Below are 16,966 nucleotides of genomic sequence, written 5' to 3' on the forward strand. Positions count from 1 at the left end.
ATGGGAGTTGAAGGAACTCCCAGTGGAAAACACCAGAGGGACCTGCAAGGCCCCCCACAGCTGTGTGTTTGCCCTCCCAAGGCCTGGAATCCCACAGCCACTTCCTGTACCCCGGCCTGGAAAGCCAGTCACACGGACCAAGAGTATATCTGCCTTGCACTTCTTGGTGGCCTCTGCTTTCCCCGATGGATTCTGCAAGGTGTTTCCTGTAGATCTTGCTGACAGTCTTTGTTGGCACGTAGCAAAATCCGTCCAGAACATCACGATCTGCTGGCTTCAGCCTGGACCAAGTTTTGTTTTGTTTGGCCTTAAAAAAATCCTTCCCCCCTTCCCACCCCCCCAACCAGGAGCATGGGGGTAGGAGGGAGGAGAAGGCAAATGAAGGTAAAAATATTGACAGAGTGAAAAATATTGACTATTACTTCTGTTTCAAAGATGGAAACCTCTGGGGCTGGGATGCGTTTTGGCAAGTTCAGGTTGGGCTGTGGTTGAAGTTTGGGATCAAGGTGGCAGCCTTGCCTTTATGCCTCAAAGTATACCCTTCAGGAGGTAATGGGGGACAAGCCTGGGAAGAAAAGAGAGATCCCTCCTGTTTTAAAACTCAGCTTTTTCCGAGGAGCTCAAGGAGCATTTGAGATAAGCCATCCAGGGATGACGGGCGCAGAGGGCGCCCTGTCCCAGAGAAGTGGAGGTGACTGGTTTCGAGTTACTCAGAGCACTGGAGTGGACTGGAGAATCAATGTAGCTCTTCCATCACTGTCTTAGCTGCTGTTAAACTAACTCATCAGGGCAAGGGTGGCTGGATTTTATCTTCAAGCATATGGCATATCCCCACTTGGTATGTGTCAGGTTATTAGAGCATAGTCCCTATGGAGATGCCATTTTTATTACCTCGGATTAATACAATCGGGGGATTACAGACAGAAGCCCTCTGCTTGGCATTCTTTAGAACTCTCCTGTAGGTAGATACGGGGACATGCCGAGCAGGAGACCCTACCTGGCCAGTAACGTCCAGTGCTCCCATACACTGTGCTATAACCACTGAGATTATCCCAGGTTTGTTTAAATGTGGGAAATGAACTCTTAGCTGGACTGCCAGCCTCAAAAATAGGCTGCTGCTGCTGCAGGAACAACAGCAACAACAGACAGTGGCTGATCAAGAAAACAGATGGCTTGCTCAAGCCGTCCAGCTGATGGACCAGGTGGGGTGACTGAGGAGCCAACTGTGTACTTGCCGCTGTTGCCAGTTTGGGCAACTGCAAATCAGACAGACAGACATCAGGAAGGTGCTTATGATGGAAGACCCTTAAGACAGGGCCAGAGGAGGCACCTGAAGCACCTTAATCACTTATTTAAGTTTGATTAACTTTTCAGAGATGTGATTGGAGACCCAGAACACAGGGAGAACATGACCTCCTGGATCATTGCTGATGAAGAGAAAGTAGAACGTGGGGGAAATATATGAAGGAGAAGGGCACCTTCTGAGACCTGTAGGTTGTAAGGAACCCTAGAACACATCCAGTCCGACTTCTCCATTTTGCAGCCATAAAAAACTAGGGCTTGAAGAGGAAGTGATTTGTCAAACTCCTAGCAAATGGATAGAAAGGAAAACCAGAAAGAAAACCCAGCTCCCACCTCCTGGCCCAGAATAACCTCCTACTAGTCAATACTTTCTATATAATAAGACTCTTTTTCCTAAGAAACCTCTTTTACTTCCAAACCCAAATAAGTACCATATTAGTGGAGTAGGTAATTTATTAAATCATGTCAAAGCTGAAAGACGAATCTGTTTTGAAAATACTAGGGGTTCTCATGGATGGTGGAAGTGTCTTAGACTGCACTGCCAGCAGTAAAAGGATCCAGAGGGAGGACGGTGAATCTCTCTCAACTTTGTATGCTGGGCAGCACCCCCAGGAAACTTGCATTCATGCCCACCAACAGATTAGAGAGCTAAGGGTCCCCAGTGAGACGAAGATGGAAGGAGGCTTGGGACCGTGTGTCACAGTGGGGAAGGAACCATCAACATTGATGAAAATATTTATTCTGCAGATGGTTTAGGGAACATGACCATACTGTTCAAATACCTCATTTGTGTAAGTCTAAGATGTCAACCGGTGAGGGAAGGCCACAGAGAGGAAGTATGAAGAATTTTGGTATAGTCAAAATATGGCTCAACATGGAACAAGCTGATCTGGCTCATAGATTTGCATAGTTGCCAGATTAATCCTGGGCTGGGACTGTAGAAGAAATTCAGGGGAGGTTATACTGAGTGGCTGTGAAGATCCCACTCCACCTAGATCCTCAAGCCTGCAAACTGAGCCCACCGCACTGAAGTCAAATGTGTGCTCTGGAAAGGAGATAGGACCCACTGGGGAAAAGAAGCAGCTCCAGAGTCAGGCTCCCTGGACCGGCATGCTGGGCCCAACACTTCCTAGTTACATGATCTTGGAAAGTCACTTACTCTCTACATGCCTCAGTTTCTACGAGATGGGCTAATGACAGCGTTTACTTTATAAGGTTTTAATGAGGCTCAAATGGAATAATCCATGTAAAGCATTTGGCACTGAATGTGCATAGTAAGTGCTTGCTAGATGATGGCATCTACTATAATTAATGACATCCTTAGAATCAGCATTATAGTCAATGACAGCAGTATTTTTATCAATAGGGAAAGGTGGGCACTGCCCCAGTGACCATTCCGCTTTTTGTGGCAATGTCTGGCCAAATGTGTTAATCTCTGATATTCTCATTACTTATTCTCTGAGAGCATGGATAACCTGTCCCTGTTGGCTCTGTGTTACTCCAGTTGGGAACATCTATGGGCACTGGTTGAGGCTGTGCTTCAGAGTCTATCTCAGCCCACCTTTCGGTATGAGCTTTCCGTGGACAGACTAAGAAGCTCAGGGTCACAAGCGGTCACTCTGCAAAGCCCTGCCAGCCCTCAGATGTACGGCAGAAGTGGTCAGGGGTGGTCGTTTGTGCTGGGAATGCTCTGCAGATGCTCTGTGGCATGGAAACTGGCCTTGCGGTCCCCCAGCATGCAGCAACAGGGCTAGCTATTGCCAGGCACAAGCACTGTTTATCTGGCCAGACATCTTCAGAGGAGGAGAGCTGTGGAGTGCAGCCGGACCCCTGCTCTGTCGGGAGAGGCTCACTCTGGGTGGTTCTAGAACCAGAAAACGTGACTCAAGGCATGTAGATGCAGGGTGCCATCCCAGCAGCTGGATAGGGGTCCCCACGAGATGTGGAAACTGCCTTTGGGGTCATCTATGTTCTTAACAGTGTTAGGAGCATTGGGCTCACGGGCAACTCTGTTAGGAGTGAAGGAGCCTGCACATTGGGGAGTAATGGGAGGATAAGGAAATCGGGGCTTGGTTTATTTGGAAAACTTGTGCTAGGTTGTTTCCATTTTCATTATTTTTCATCTTCATAAAATAATCACCTTTTTTCAGAATGAGGGAAATGAAGCTTGAAGAGTTGAACCATCTTGCCCAGCTGGGATGAGTCAGTGGGCTGGGTTCAGAAGTCCATTCTCTAAGACCCCCATGAGCCTGTGTATGGCCAGTGTAAGGTTATCAGAACTGGACCAAGCAGGGTATTGGGGGCTGAGGATCCCAGGTACAGAGAAGCAGCATCTTTGTCTACAGACCCGGATCATGAGACAGTCATGAAAAGTCCCCCCATTGAAGCTCCTATCACCCAGGAAACTGACATTTGCTTGGGTTAGGATGAGCTAATGGGCCTCTCTGCTCTTGCCAGTTGGGGTCTCCATGGTCCATTAGCTATATGACCTCTCACACTCCAGACTCAGTTTGACTGTTATGGCCTTGCTTAACTTCTTTCCACTGCTTAGAATGTCCCCCTTGTTTTCTTTCCATGTTCAAACCTCAACACATTTCTTCTTGGTCAGATCATGGTAATAGAATTGGCCTTGGACAGCTGCAGCTAGATACAGTGGGTGCAGCAGTTGTGCAGGAAAGGAAGATGGAGTTGGAGGCTCTTGAGAGGCAGTCAGTGGGTGCCAGGGTGGAAAAGACCTCTTTCTTCACCCAACACCTATTTACTGAGCACCTACTACATTCTAGGCACTGTGTGAGACAAACAAGTCATGATCCCAGTCTAGTGTGTAATGCTGGGAAATGACACATTATTCAACTGAATTCACAAACAAACTTACAAACTGGGGAATATGAGACTATCTGGCAGGAGTCCTATTCTAGTCTGATGTTGAGGGAAGGGCAGGGAAAGCTTCCTCTGAGAAAGTGTCCTTTGACTTGAAATGTGAAGGTTGAATAGGAGTTGCTAGGTAAAGAGGAGCAGAAGAAGCTCTTATGCAGAGGGAATGACATGTTCAAAGGCCCTGAGGCTTTGCACTTGAGCAGAGTTAAACCAGAGCTGCCAATCAGGTGTCCAGTAAAGTTCTTGTTTCCTCTTTGTCACTCTCCTTGGTTCTAAGGCCTGTGCTCTCTACCCTAAACCATGGGGCTTTAGGCTGATTGCTGGACTTCTCAGTTTTGGGGAGTTAACCTCACCTCAAGGTTCTTACCATCTATGGCTTATGTGAGTCCTCGATAATTAAGCCTTGAGAATTTTCCTTTACTCTGCATTTCTGATGCATTGGACTTGGCTAATTGTTTCAGATTTACAAAATGTCAAGTAGTGGGCAGGCTGGCAGGGCATATGTGGATTTAATTTCTGGCTGTGTGACCTGTGACACGTTTCTTACCTATATCCAGAGTCTTGTTTCTTGGTCCCAATGGAAACAGTGCTTTTGCAAGTTAGTTTTAAGCATTGGCTATAATATTTGGATGCTGTGTCTATTTTGCTTTTACTGTGTGTTTCCACCACCCTGACACAGTGCCTGGCACATAATTGTCACTCAAGAAACATTTACTGAATGTGTGAGAGGCTCAGGCACCATGGACTACGTTAAGAAGGTGTTCCACGGGCAGGCAGTCTTTTCCTTTTTACCACTGACACCATTTCCTATGACACTGTCAGGTCAGGGCAGGCCTTTCGAAAATGCCAGACATAAGCTTTGTAATTCTGCTGTTACCCACTTTGACCAAAGAGGGCAGCCGTCAGCATTCTTCACTTTATTTTCTAAAACAAAGGTTGGCTTCCTTAAAAGGCACTTGTATCTCATCTCCAGCCATCCCTCCACACTCTCAACATTAGCTACCTTTGATAAGTGCCTCGGGGCTTGAAGATCTATAGTCTGGCCTTGTTCTTCTTCATATCTGTTTTTGCTTGAGTGCCCACTGGAAGGTCCTGAGCTGACTGGAAGGTTCTGAGTAAGCGGAGCAGAGGAGAAGCAGCGGAGACTGCTTTCGAAAAGAGCCTCTGAGCTGTGTCCACCTGGTGTCCACAGTCTTCCTAGCTGAAGTTAGGGAAGTTAAAGAGAGAAAGGGGGAGTCTTGACTGTTTTAAAAGCTACCCAAAGGGTAAGTTACAAATGTACCATGTTCCTTTTGGCATCTGTGCTATATAATCCCCGGAGACAGAGAGTGGACATTACTTCTTATTCAAACCACAACAAAGTCCCCCACCCATCCTCGCTGCATTTTGAGAACAGATTTGCTGTCTGTCTGCAAAGACACATCTGCAGGTCTACTGTACAAACGAGTGAAGAAGTCCTTTTGCTTAACAGTTCCTTGGGTTTCCTACTCTTGGACCTATCCTGGAGTCCCTCGGCTCTCCTAGCAAACAAAATCCCAATTAGTAGAAAAATAAATACTACAGACAGCTCCTGAGATGTTGCCAGCTGTTCTGGTCTCACAAAAATGACCTGACCTGAAAGCTCTAAGTTCTGAGAACCATTCGTCGGCACGGTATTTTTCTGGGCACTGCTTCAAAGGGGCCATGGTTGAAGACCAGGCTGCTATTCTGGTGGCCTCTTGTGTGGGATAAAGTTTCCCATGGGCCCCTGGGGAGGGCTGGAGAGCTCAGCAGGGGGTGTTCTGAGCACCCCTGACCTGTGTGTGCCTGCATGACAGTGAGCAGGTCAGTGCCTCTGAACCAAGTGGAGTAGAGCTTTCTAGAGGTCATCGTGCCTCCTAGGCTCTGGCACATGCTGAGCTGAGCCAGTCAAAACACCCAAGGTAAGACCTCTGGGAGAAGTTAAGGGGGGGGGGATGTTGGAGGACACAGGGATTCCTTAAATCTTAACTCTGAAGATCAGAAACAGGATGTGAACTGGAATTGGACCATTGGTGGGTCTCAGGCAAAGTGGGGCAAACAAGGCCTGGACTTGTTTCTAGGGGTTTCTTGTGGCTTTGGCACCCTCCAATCAGCTGACCAGTCGGGCACCCATTTGGGCAGATATCATCCTAAGGGCTGTTGGCAGGGACAAAGTGATGAGTTTATCCCTGCCCACCTGAGAAATGTCATGTGTTGGGGCAAGACCCAGCCTATATAAAGTTGGGTATCCCTGCCTACCCTTGGCTTCCACTGTTCTCCTGCCCCTTGTCACACACTCTGTTTTCTGTTTCTGTGATGGGCTAGGCTGTCCAGCCCCCAGGCCTTTGCCTCTGCCCCCTCCCCCATCTGAAGACCTTTTCACTCTCTTTCTCTCAGCTGACTTGTGATTTCTCAGATCCCAGCTTAGGCAGGATGTCTCTCTACAACACACATCTATATAGCACCACCAGGGTCTTACCTAGGAAGTAAGCACCAGCTTAGAAGGGAGAGGGTGTTTCTGTGGTCTGGGCTTTTAAATGGCTAGTAAGGCAACTTCTGCTACCAAAGTGCTCACCAAGCTTGATTAAAATGGCTGAGGCTTTGCTCCACAGGGGGTGATCAGGAAGGGAATGTCAGCACCCCAATGCACAGAAAGTGCCTAGCTTGGTTGGGTGTGTCTGATACATGCTCTGGTGGCTCCCTGGGCTATAACCATTGATCTTCTTAAGATAGAAATAAGCTTCTTGAGGGTAGGGCCTTGTCCACCTGCTGACTACTGGATCCCCAAGACATAGCACAGGATCTGAGGCATGTAGTCAAACACTTGTGAAATAATGGTGAATGAGTGAATTAATTCTAAGTACTCATGTTAGAAGGAGGAAAAGGAGGGGGAGGGAGGAGGAGGAAGGAGGAGGGTCAGGGAAGAGAAAGGAGGAGGAGAAGGAGGAAGGAGGAGGAGGAAGGTCAGGGAGGATAGAGGAGGGAGAAGGAAAGGAGGAGGAAGAGGAGAGGGAGGAGGGGAGAAGAAAGGAGGAGGGTCAGGAGGAAAGAGAAAGGAAGAGAGTCAGGAGGAGGATAGAGGAGGTACAAGGATAGAGGAGGAGGGTGGAGGAAGGAGGAGGAAGAACAGGAGGAGGGGGAGGAGAATAAGGAGGTGGCACCACTGACCTCCTTTCTGATGCTGAGCCTTGGGTTTGTCATCTGTTGGTGGAGTATGGGTGCTGTCACTCCACAGGCATTTGTGAACTGAGGCCTCTTGTAACAAGACCCCATGACTCACCTTTTTAGACATGAATTTTCAGCATATGGAGATCAGGGTTGCATTTTAGCATCTCAGATCACATTTTACCTGCCTCCCTCTTCTTCTCTGGATGACCTTTAGGAACTCAGACTCCTGACCTGCACTACAAGAGCTAAACAGGAAACCATCTCTGTCTCCCTTTATTGTATTACCTTCGATTCCCTCCTGTAGCCTCATCCTTCATTCAAGAAACATTTTGAGAACCCTTGGCACATTCTAGGCACTGGCCAGGCACTAGGGGTCACAGATGCAGTCCTATTGTCTTGTAAGTCAGGCTGATGAGTGCCAAGGAACTGACCATTAAGGTAGAATGTGTTTGGGAAGAAAGGAAGCCAAGAAGACAGGAAAGATTTAGTGAGGCCTGGGATGGGCAGAAGGCTTCCTGAAGGAGGTGGCATTTTAGCTGGGTGGGTCTTACAGGGAAACAGACACGTAGGCAGATGACTGAGGGGAAAGTCATTCTTACTGAGACAAGGGGCATCACAGGACAGGTCAGTGTAGGGGGGGGGGGGCGGGGAGTGATAGTGTAGTGAGGTGGGGGGGCTTTGCAGTTGTAGGACTTGAGATGAGGCCTGAAACCCAGAGAGCCCTGTATACGTCAATGAGCTATTCAAAATAATCTTCTTATGCTGCAAAACCAAGGGAGGCTTGAGGAGGAGCTGCTGTGGGTAGGGTTGCTGTTTCCATCTCTTCCTGGGAGAATGAGGGGGATATGGGGAAAGGATCTCCCTTCCTACTTCCTGTGCTTTGGGGTGCTGACATTCCCCTTCTGGCCACCCTTTGCAGAACAAAAGCCTCAGCAATTCTAATCATGCTTGGTGAACACTTTGGGGCAGTTGCCTTACCAGCCTTTTAGAAACCTGGACCACAGGAACACCACCTGCCTTCTCAGAAGGTCCTCACTCCCCAAGTTAAGTCAGTCCTGAATCCAGGAACCAGCCAGTCCTACGACTTTTGCCCTGTCCTGGGTCAAATGATCCACAGCTCTGTCCCAAGCTGGCTGTGACTACAGGAAGAAATTGAGGGTAGCTGACTCTAAAAGTGGTTATGCTGAGAATGAAATGTAATAATACCAAGTCCAGATGTATGCCTAGGTGGTGACTCTTAAATTTTGTCTTTAATAGTTTAAAATTGAGATCACCACTTAAAACGGGAAAGCGGGAGTGAGAGGTCGGTTTTGCTTGTGTTCCTTTTGGATAATCTCAAAGTTCCAGGCAACTTGACCTTTCTGGGCCTGTGTTCCCTTTGCTCATCTCTCTGGGCCCCTTCATTTCATACACAACCGACGTCAGCTGGGGCCCCAGCATGTTTCCTAGACTGCTCCAGCAGAAAGCCACACTTGCTTCCAAGGTGAGGGGAGCTAGGAGCTGGCACGTGCCCCCCTCCCCCTTGGCCAGGAGGTCCAGGACAGGGCATCCCCGGCTGGCCTTGTCTGAGGACCCTAGGGCACAAGGCGGGCACTGAGAAAAGAGGCTCTGTGCAGAGAGAGGTTTTAATATCCTCCTGCCTTTAATAGCTTTCCCTGAGATGGAAACTTGGGTTAAAATGATTTGCAGCTCCAGATTTTTCTGAGTGTGTGTGTGTATTTGGGTTTATTTTTAGCCGCAGGGGTTCGTTCCTTGCCAAAAAAACCTGCTTAAATAAAACCAAGATTAATATTTTACTTAACGGAAAGAGTTAGTCAGGACAGGCTTTGAACTGGAGACTCCCTATCTTGATTGGGAGTGCATCTTAACTGTCTGGCCATGGCTTCCACAGCAAGGAAAAAGCCCTTTGAAACTGACCTAGAGAAGTGCCCTCAGAGTAGGATGCAGGAAGGGCCTATTGTGAGACCTCGCCAAGGGGCATTCTTCCTCGAACAGGCTGCCCCTCCTTGTCCCCCTCATGTTCTCCAGGGCCCTCTTCCTGGAAAGGTGAGGTCCTGGCTCCCATCAGAGCCCCAGGACTCTGCCTCACTCCCAGCTCCTTCCGTAGACCCTCCCCACCAGATCTGGTCCAGGCTTCTGCTTCCTCTGGATTCAGATAAAGCAAATGGAGTCTCTCCTCCGAGTGGGCTGAGGCCGAGATCCGCTCGGCCTCTAGGGGAGTTCCAGATGCCTCTCCCCATGGACAGACCTCCAACCTATCTGTGCCATGCCAGCAATTTGTTCTTCGCTCATACTGCGGTGTTTGCTATACTTGAATATCATTTACCTGTCTCCTTGCCTGCCTTTTATAACTTGGCCCCTGAATTCCTCAGGGCCTCATTTATCTCCGGTCCCGTGAGCCTAGCACAGTACTCCATAAATGATTGTGAACAGATGTTATCTGGCCCTGTGAACTGAGAACTGCTATTATCCCCTTCTGATGGATAAAGCTCAGAAAGACTTGGTCATAGCAGAGCTACCAGAGGAGTTATTTATCTAATTTTTTTTTTTTTTTATTAAATCACCCTCACGTATGTGGCACTTCCCACTCATGTATTCAGCATCTACATATTAGGGACTTGTTTTGTGCCTGGCTCTCTGGTTGCTCAGGCTATAGCTGTTAGTAAAACAAAGAACCTGCCCTCTGGTGAGGCTTGCATTCTAGTGAAAAGCACAGGGACATAGGCTATGTCAGATGACGGCCAGTGCTGTGGAGCACAGTAAGGCTGGCCAGGGGCTATAGGGAATGGATGAGGATGGGATATGGGGGATCGTGGAGGCCTCCTGACCAGGTGATATTCGAAAGAGGTGAGGGAGGGAGCCCTGTGGCCACTGAAGGGTGTTCCAGCGGGGGAACTTTAAGGGCAAAGGGGAGGTGAACAAGGGGTAGGGGGCTGGGGCCCAGAGCAGAGCAAGTTGCCGTTTCCAAAGGGCAGGAGGGTTAATAGGACTGGGGTGAGTGAGGGGCATTTTTAGGAGCTCAGTTTTGGATGGCTTGAGTTGGAAATGTCTTATTAGACCTCCAAGCATAAACGTATACTACGTGTAGACTTGTGTCGCGGATGTTCTGGGATGGAGGTTGCAAAAAGGGCAGCTGCCAGTTGTACAGATGGTATAAAGCCACAAGCTGGGTATAAGTGAGAGGAGGACGAGGAACCACCACTGCCTGGATTGAGCACCGTGGAGGTCATGGGTGGCATTGACGAAAGCTGCTTTGGTGGAGTGGAAGAGGGAGTTGAGGTCATGGCAAGAAGCTTTCAAGGTTGGCAATCATCACCCCAATTTGTAAGCCGGGATGGGAAGTGACTTGCCCAGTGTTACACAGTGACAGGACAGTGACTGCATCCAGGTCTCACGTGCTCCATGCTTGTTCATTCCAGTGTATCATGGCCACTTCTCCAGGGGTTTGCTTGATCTGCCCTTTCAGCCTCGGAGTTTTTTGTAGAGGGGCTTTGGGGCTTGAGGTTGTGGTGACAAATGGGGTGGAAACCAGACAGATCCAGTTAGAGCCTTTAGGTCTCTGCCCTCCACCTTAATCCTTAAGGCCCTTTCCTCAAACGTGGACATCATCAAGCGTCCTCAAAGAGGCAGCAGGTAATTGAAAAGAACTCGGAAACGGGTCACCGGAGGTAGATATGAAAGATTCCCGAGGGGGGATGCTGAGTCGGGTCTCTTGCTGCTTCCTCTGATTAGCACATTTAAGAGCCTACAAGTAATCACCGTCAGCAACATAACAGTATAGCATCTGTTTAGCTTCAGGGTTACAGCGTGCCTGTTTATATATACATGTCTCATCTAATTAATCAGCCTAATTAACCTCAGACTCATGGTGTTGTGAGAAACCTCAGGGATCATCAGGTTTTGTGGTTTCTAATTATTTATTTTCTTCCTTAAAAGCTTGCTGAGGAGCATAGTATGCTAAACAGATGATATTCTGTTATATTGCTGACGGTGATTACTTACAGGTTCTTGTTACTAATCAGAGGGCAGTGTGTGACAGTGATTGGGACAGAGTAGTGGTGTGGTCCAAAGGATAGGGGGGGGTCACTGCGGGCTTAGCAGGGGGCCTTCCTCCTAGGGACCAATCCTCCTCTCTGATCCTTAGCAGACCTGACAGGGTGTGGGGAGGTGGAGGAAATTACGAACTGGTTTTCAATCAGTACAAATCCCATGAAAAGGTTTTCAGCAGTCGCTTTCCTGGGAGACCACCAACTTTTGTTCCACTAGGAAGCAAAACCAGCCTCAGGGGACTTGACTTCCTTTTCATAGTGGGAAATGGGGGGACAACAATAGCCACTGCATAGAGTTATCATGAGAATAGAGCAGGATTGCATTGCATGCACTGCTTGGCACACAGGAGGGGCTTAAAAAATGATGGTTGTGTTATCAATGTGTTCTAGACCCTCCCTCTCCTCTACACTTACTGGTGTGATGCAACGAAATGCAGGGAGCTAATGGTTAATGAGTGGGTGGGCAGCTGGAGAAGCAAGAGAGCCTGACCCTGCCCTATTTGGACAGGCTAAAATGCAGCATCTCCATGGGGCACAGGACCAGGGAATTGCTTAGTGGGCTGAGCCAGATGGTCTGTGGGCCTGCCTTGCGGTGGGTCCCTTGCTTGTCTTTGTTAGGAGCTCTCGGCCTCAGAAAGGCCCTGTGGATGGCAACCAGGAAATAACCATCAAATGAGTATCAGAGACGTCCTGACCCCTCTTTCCCTGGAAGGAAAGTGAAGTCTGGGAAGGCAAGTGAGCCCACAGTGCAGGCCTTTCTGCTTACCTAGACCTGCCTGCTAGGGTCCTGTCAGAAGAATGTTCCCCTCCCTGGGGTGACACTAACAGTGACTTCTGCTTTTGGAGAAATTCGTTCTAGCTGCTGGCCAGGTGGGCCTTCCTTAGCCCTGCTATCCTCCTAAAAATCATACCTTAAGCCAGCAAAATCATTCTATAGGGCCTTCAGAGAGACAGGAATGGGAGTGTGTGTGTGTGGGGGGGGGGTGTGCATGTGTGTGGCACTGGAAGTATCATACTCACTAGATGGCTGAATCACCTCCTCTACCGTGGGGAGGATTTGTAGTGTTCTCAACAGGATCCTAACATGGGTAGAATCCATAGTCTTAAGTTGGTATACATTAATTCAGTTAAGGGATCCTTGATCCAAAATCCAGCCAAACTTTCAGTTTTCCAACCTACTAGTAGGAAACTTCAACTCTCGGATCAGGGTAGAAATGTCTGGATTTGATTGAAGATGGTTGGATGGGGGGTAGTAGGAAAGGGTGAGGCAGGGGGTTTCTCATGGGTGTCTTGTCCCCCTCTGACTATGCTGATGAATAGCGGATGTGCAGTTTCTGGACCAAGCAAGCAGTAAGCTGCAATAGAAGCCGAATCTTGTTTGCCACTGGAATTGTTTTTTTGCTCAAACTTGTGCCACTTGTGGTCTACATTACTATGGATGGAGGTGGGGGCAGAGAGCACACAATTATATTTCTGGAAGGGAGGTGCCTTGTTTCTTTTTGTTTTTGCAAGCTCTTACTAGCCCTCCCCACAAAAAAAAATATTTAAAGAAAGAATATGATATAGAGATATTACCTTTACCCCTGGATCCTTAGGTGTATGATATATTTAAAAGGGCCCTACATATGTTTACAGATCTATGTACCAATTACATAAGCACACATAGCCTGGTCAGTTTCTTGTTATAGACGTTAAGTGAAAATACTGTTATTCTGTTTTCCTTTGACCTCTATACCTCTGGAAGCCAGGTTCCTTTCACAAGGGGAAATAAGAGGTTCCAAGACTGAGAGTCAGGCTGTTCGTCATTCCCCCCTTCTCTGACTGATGCCTTCATACCTTGGAGATTAGCCCTCTAGCCATGAACTTTTAAACTTTGTCTTCCCCAGTAGGTGTGCTCTGTGGAGGTAGGAAATGGGACTTCTATTTCTCATCATCACCCCGCCAGCACACCAACCCAGCTCACGCCCATGTTGGTTTGGCTGCTGGGGGACGCTGGGTAGACGGTGTGGGGCCATGTTCTAGCCTGAAGGAGCATAAAGAAAACCTGTGTCTAGCTCAGCCCCTCTATAAATCTGGCTTCCAGCCACTACACCAAGGTGGCAGGAACGGCCCACATGCTGCCAGCTCTAAGTTTGGAAACTGTCTTCTGTTGTTGTTGGAGAACCGTGACCTCCCACACCTCCCCTGTCCACTGTGGCCCCCAGGCCAGCGAATGCCTTGGAAGCACCCTTAATGCCAAACAAGAAAGTACAAAATAGCACACATTGCATCGCAGAGAGAGAAACCGAAGCAATAAAGACATGTTAATTCATAGACCTAATAGCAGATTTGAGGTTGGCTGGTGTTTTTACTGTGGAAGAACTTTGTGGATCTCTTTGGGAGAGCAGAAAGTTACTTAATTTTAGTCCAGTTGGGTGCAGTTTTGTTTTTATAAAGAAAACACTGGTGTGGTCTCTGTGCTGGGCCTTTTCTGCTTGTCTTTCTGGACCATAACCATGTGATCTCATTTGGTCCTGGTTGGCTGCTGTTGGATTACATGTGGGTGATGAGATAGGATAGGTACCTGCGATGAGGTGGGTACTCCAGACTTAAAAACACCTTGTACGTTTGTTCTGACCAGTTTATGTGTGTCCACCCACATCTCCATGAAGTTCTGCATGATATCTTGAGGGGCTTGCCTTTCTTCCCATCCCAGAGAGAACCCCTAGGCCTTTGCTTACAGTGTATGTTAGAAGCTGAAGATGCTTAGATAGACAAAGAACAACAGAAGTCACAGTGGTGGTGGTGGTGGTGGTACTGTAACAGCAGTGACAGCAGACACACTGTTCTCAGTGTTTGTACTTAACCCTCACAGCATGAGGGTTAGGAGGAAGTGTTATAGATTAAGAAATGAAGGCCCGGAAGGGTTTAATGACTTCCCTAAGGCCATGCAGCACCAGTGCTGGGATTTGAACTCAGGGCAGTCAGGCTCCAGAGCCCTGGCTGTTCAGTGCTTTGCCATATTGCTGCTCCACTAGAATTAAGTATATCACTTGTGAGCCACATAATGGGCATTGGGCCAAGACAATCAGAAATATTTAGGCGAAAAGAGGTGGGGAGGGCAGTCCACAGGGGTTTGCCTGAGGCCACACGGTAATGGTGGAATTGAAATGTGGCTTCCTGACTGCAAAAACTTACTCCCTTTTCAAAGAACTATTCTCAGATGAAAATGTTCCAAGCTCAGGCCATTTCAGGGTAAGGAAGGAACTGGCTCACTGTGTGTGCAGAAGCTTCCAGAAGTACCTACCTTTATGGGACAGGTCTGCTTATGACGTGTTATGTCTAAATGAAGTCAAGCCATTTTTGAGCCAGGAAAAGGTAGACGTTACTATTAAAGGAGCCCCTTTTGCTATTTCTCCTCCCCTAAGGCAAAGACTCACTTGCTAGTTTACCTTCTGTGTTAATGAAGCAGGAGAAGGTGGAGCCAAATCAATTCAGGAAGAATCAATAGTAAAGTCCTGGCAGATATGCTTTCTGCCCAACAGTTAAGCTGTTACAACCTGACTGTGGGAGTTACTGTAGAGGAAATAGTCCCTGGGCCTCTGGGAGGCTGGCTCCCTGCCGAGGATGCTGCAACAAAGTTAGACACAGAGGTGGAAGCAGAATCTTGAGGGAGCTGGCCTGGGATCTTGCCAACCTCTTATTTTACAGCAGACTTGGAAACAGACACTCGCCTCCTCCCACTGCCTCAGCTAAATTGTTAACTTTGCCAATGGGCTCTGTGTTACCCCTCCCTGGCAAGAAGGTCTAGAGGGTCTGTTGGTTCATCTGGGTCCTGACATCACGTCTGACTGGGAGAGAAGGATCCAAATTCGTTTGGGGAGGAACAGGACAGAATCCAGTTGAGATGGGGGAGATTGGTCCCTAATAAAGGTGTTTTGTTTTATTTTGTTTTAACTTAAGAGATTAGAGTCCAATGAATTGAGAAACACTGTGGACATCCAAAATGGAGGATAATGGAAACTACCAGAATGGGCAGGGCTGTGTGTGTGTGTGTGTCTGTGAAAGGTATTCTGCTTAACAGACATTTATTGAGTGCTTGTTTTTTGGGGGGCTAAGTACAACTGGAGATAAGAAAGAGTGACAGGATCTTAGGGCTGAAAGGGTTCAATTTGTGGCTCAACGCATGGCTGCTAATGTGTGCAAAATCCATTCCATCCTGGGCAAGGTCCTAGCATGAGAGCATCCAGACTCCCTTGATGGAGACACTCTCTGTCCCTATGGGAGCTTCCCCATCTCTTGTTGCCAGTTGTGTTACTAGAGAACATTTTTGGTTGAGTCAATGAATACAACTTCTCTGCAATTTCTGCAGTGTCTTTAAGATCTCTCCATTTATTCCTCCATGTGCCCATTCTATAAATACTTTAAGACAGCTTTTGGGTACTTCTTCACTTAAAATATAAAGAGCACACACAGCCTCTTATAATCTCAAAGTAAATCCCTTCCCTCTCTGTGTTCTCAGGGCATGTAGTAAATGCCTCTCTTCCAGCCTTCCTCACACTGGGTCTGTCTAATTGTTTTCTTGTTCATAGTCAATTAATATTTACTGAGCAACTCCTTTCTGCCAGACATTGTACTAAGAAATTTCAGAATATCTTTTGTTGAATCCTTATTCCAATTCTTCAGTGTAGGTAGAGTCACACCCTCTTTACGAGGAGAAAATTGGGGTTCAGTAAAGGAGGTGGCTTCCCTTCCCTGTCCTTCTTGTCTGTGTAATGTGGATGTTAATAGTGTCCCTGTAAGGCAGTCATGAAGAGTAAATAAATGAGGTTGTACTACTGCACATAGTCGGTGTGTGACAAATGGGAGTGACTCTCTAATGGCAGCAGTCCTTCCATGGTCAGGCCCATTCCGCTTTTGGTGATGATGATGATGATGATATTAATCATGTTTATGTAGCATACACCAAGTCTGAGACACAGTTGCTGAGTTCATGTGCATCATCTTAACTAATCCTTTCATTAAAGAGATTGGTACCATTATCATCCTAGCTTTACAGAAGAGGAAATTGGAGGCCAGAAACAAAGTTACTTATCCACAGGTCCTAATAGCCATAAAAGCAGAGCTGGGGTTAGAACAGTTCGGTTGGGCTCCTGGGCACTCCCTTTTCCCATATGCTCCATCCCTCACCACATCCTAACTGTGCCATGCCATCTAAGTGTTGGGTACCCAGGGCCCGCTCAGAATGCTGACTGGGCATGGAAGGAAGCTGGGTGCACATGCATTGCAACCCTGCAGGCATGTCAGGACATGCAGAGGAAGAGCCCCAAAGGAGACAGCACTCAGAAAGATGCGTTGGTAGGAGAGAATAGGTCTGGGAGACCATGCAATGCTTAGATGGACAGTGGAGGAAAGGCAAGAGACTTTAACAAGAGAAGTAGATTTTCGATTATGGTGAAACCACAGAGTCAAGAAACTCCTCCAGGAGTGAGTGCAGCCTAGGAATTTCCAGGGTCGGCAATTGTGAACATTTGGGATAATTAACTTGAATGATGACTGCCTGCCTTCTTTCCTCCATTCCTCTCCCACCC

General features: G+C 47.8%; 2 protein-coding genes across 2 annotated transcripts in view; one reads left to right on the top strand and one right to left on the bottom strand.

Moving 5' to 3' along the window:
* Window positions 1-16,966, bottom strand: part of SYN3 (synapsin III) — a 420,949-nt gene that overhangs the window by 269,768 nt on the left and 134,215 nt on the right.
* TIMP3 (TIMP metallopeptidase inhibitor 3) overlaps window positions 1-16,966 on the top strand; it is a 59,266-nt gene that overhangs the window by 28,247 nt on the left and 14,053 nt on the right. The window lies entirely within an intron of this gene.

Source organism: Lynx canadensis, chromosome B4 (assembly GCF_007474595.2).
Source record: "Lynx canadensis isolate LIC74 chromosome B4, mLynCan4.pri.v2, whole genome shotgun sequence".
Taxonomy (NCBI): domain Eukaryota; kingdom Metazoa; phylum Chordata; class Mammalia; order Carnivora; family Felidae; genus Lynx; species Lynx canadensis.